This window comes from Amphimedon queenslandica, unplaced genomic scaffold (assembly GCF_000090795.2).
Source record: "Amphimedon queenslandica unplaced genomic scaffold, v1.1 AMPQUscaffold_12948, whole genome shotgun sequence".
Lineage (NCBI taxonomy): Eukaryota > Metazoa > Porifera > Demospongiae > Haplosclerida > Niphatidae > Amphimedon > Amphimedon queenslandica.
The window spans coordinates 53912-57306 of record NW_003546816.1 but is presented as its reverse complement, the minus strand read 5'-3'; positions in this window follow the sequence as shown (position 1 = coordinate 57306).

Genomic DNA, 3395 nt, shown 5'->3' with positions numbered 1-3395 from the left:
TTTCCTGAGGCGAACGTTCATCGTCGACGTTAGATCTTTCTTAGTTTTCAGAAGATGACAACTCTGGACCTAAAATTACTTTTCTTTATCAGTTCTGTTTTATTTTATTGAATTAAACTTCATTTTTTACGATTGTTTACTTATTGACAGGTCTGATATTTGCAGATATCAGAGCTGTGGTTATAAGAGGTCAGGATATCCTTAAATACCAGACCTGTGGTTACAAGAGGTCAGGATATCCTAGGTATAGACCACGCGGCTTCTTTGAGTGATGTCATAAACATACAATATATAGTTTTATCAAATCTTTCAGTGTTACTCAGTATAATGGCAGACACATCACCTGCTAAAAAGTTGAAAAATAATGAAGAGTTTCAATACAGATTTGTGATACCATAGGGTGACTTTTATTGAGGGCTGTAAATTTCACAATTTTTTGCAAGATTCGCGAAAATCAAATGCAGTACAAGATGGCAGACAGCAAAAATTCACTATATATAAAACTGCAAAATTAAAATTTGCGAAAATTATAGCCATCGAAAAAAGGCGCGCTACAGTAAGTGATAACATAGTCTTGTTAGTGCAACTACATTTAGTTGCATACATTGCTAATGATTGCTAACCTGCAAATAGTGTCTATAAAGTACTAAGACTGTCACGAGTGCCATCAGGATGTTGTGTAGTAGTTTTGCCATTGTCTGCATACACACAGAGTAGTCAACTTTGGCTACGTGTTCATAATGTTAGTCCTACATACATGTGCCATGGTCATTTATGGTTGACTTAAAATGAAATTGCTTGAGTAAAGTTATGAAATTCTCTTGGAGGTGCTTGTCTAGAGGGGTGCATAGCAATACAGCACTACACCTTTAAACATTGGAGCTTTCTAATTACAAAACACCTCCCAAGAACAATTTGTCTTGGACTAGTCCTGTTAGTAGACACTTCTTTAGCCTACAGTTATTTGAATGGACTGCCATCAACCCATAATGACTGTAGGCTAGGGAATGGTCTTGCTAGGTGGAACAATTACAGTAGGGTAATTTTTATTGAGGCTGATACAGTCTGGGCTTTAACTAGTATGAATCTAAGGATTCACATCCTGAGATTTGCCTGAGTGATGTTTTGCTTTAAAACTAGAATGTACATCAGATAGTAGTGCTTCTTCTAAATGCATCATTACCATGAAAGTTAAAATTTATTTTATCATAATATCAAGTTTCATGAAGTAAAAGAACTGGCAGAAATCTGTTTCCTAGATGTTAAACAGAAACAAGAGAGTCTGCCATGTGTCTGATCCTGCTAAGATAGTTTCATCACATTGTGTAGAAAGTTTGAGCTGATTCAGATCAAATTTAGATTACTCTATTCTATACTGGAGAATAAGTGTTGGTCCATGTATATATAACTAGCGTACTCACACAATTACTAATGCTAGACTTTAACTTAATTTACATCTTCACTGTCGCTTCATGTTACTGGACGAACATAAAGCATGAAAGAGGTGAGCCTACGCAAGCAAAGCACGTATAGATTTTGTCTAACTGACAGTGCTCATAAATGCATCATTGAACTTAAGCAGCTCAGAACTTGATAGAGTGTATTGTAGTTGTCAATATACATATACCTTTACTGCATCAGAGTCTAGCATTTAGGAAGCATACACTTGTTGGCAGAAGCCACTGAACAATTGTTATGACAACTGTAGCAATGTAGTCCAATTTTTTTTGGGCTGTGACATCCAATTACATCAACAAAGATGTTGCTTTCTTATACCTTCCTTGCTGCATTTCAACATAGGACAATAGTTAAGTCAGCTGATTGAGTCTATTACATCAACAAAGACAAGTTACATTGTTACTTTATTACATCAGTAACGTTAAGCCTTCCTTGCTGCATTTGGATACTGGACTGTTGGGTAGTATGCCAATTTAATCTATTATATCAACAGAGACAAGTTGCGTTGTTACTTTATTGCATCATAAGTAACCTTGTTTGGCTGTCGGAGAAGCCTTTTGACAGAATTTCAGTCTTACTTTGATGCTAGAAATCACATACCCTCGTGCAACTTGTTACTTGCAGTTTTAGTTTCTTATGACCATTTCCAGTTTAATGAAATATTGAAAACAGAATTTATGTGGCATTGTTAATGCATGGCATCTATCATATTTGTATTACGCACAATAGGGTTGACTTACTTTTACAGACAAACATAATTGTATCATATATGTGGGCTAATTAGGCTCCCCCCAATTATGGTTTATGTCTATAAGCATAAATGTCAATCACCTAGTATGCACTAAGTAGTTCTTCAAAATGTTTGGCTAAATATACATGTACATGTACATGTATTTCCTATAGTGTAGCTTTGATAATTGTCGGCTTTTATTGTTGCTATTCCAGTTTAGTGGTCAGTGACAAATGTGTGTAGGACAGCTCTTGAAGTCAAAGGTCTGGAGAAGATAAAAGAACTTCTTGCTGATGAGGTTGGTTATCATTCACAGTAGTTGTAATGGCTCAGGACCTGGGGTTAATAACAACATATAAAACGTGTTTCTAAAAATAAACTCGTTTAGAATGACAGTTATGTCTTACTAAAGTTATTTCAATTACAGTGTGTGCATATACAATTTTGATATATTTAAATGAAACTGAAACATATTTCTATCATACTCGTTTTTGCAATGATAACTCCTGTTTAACTATAGTCTTACTTGCTTGCATTAAGTTAATAAGTTGTCACTTGAGTTTCCTAAAAACAGAAATGTCAATACGGCACACGTTACGAGTGTTCAAGCACTCACTGTCTTTTGCAGTAACTTTTAAATGAAAAAATTTTCTATTTTCATTGAAATCCACTCAAATTTTATGTACAATAATCAGAACATGTAAGTACTGTGACGTGTCTGTAAAACGATAAGAATGGATAATTCCATTTTAGCCATTTTATACACATTTTGGCCAAAGATCCTGTACTGAAAAGCATACAAAAAGGAAAAAAATACAAAGGCAAGCACGATTTTAAATGGCCAACGAAAATACAAAACGTAAATGCTCTTCTTGTGATGCACATTCTCTTTTACATTGTATTTTTAATGTTATTATGTCAGAATTACAAATGATTTTGCAATGTAGAGTGGATTATGCGTCATGAGAGTAAGATTTTTATTTTCTATTTTTGTTGGTCGTTCGGAATCCTACGTGCCCTTGATTCTTTAAAAGATTTATGTTCTTATTCATGTCCATGTTGTATAGGCGGTAGCCTATTTGCAGGATTGAGGTTGATTTTTGAAGAAAGCGACCAAACTTATAATTTTTAAATGCTCATAACTCTTTTATCTTACATTATACAGCCCTAGAAATGGCTTAGGTGAGCTCTCCACCACTGAGCTATC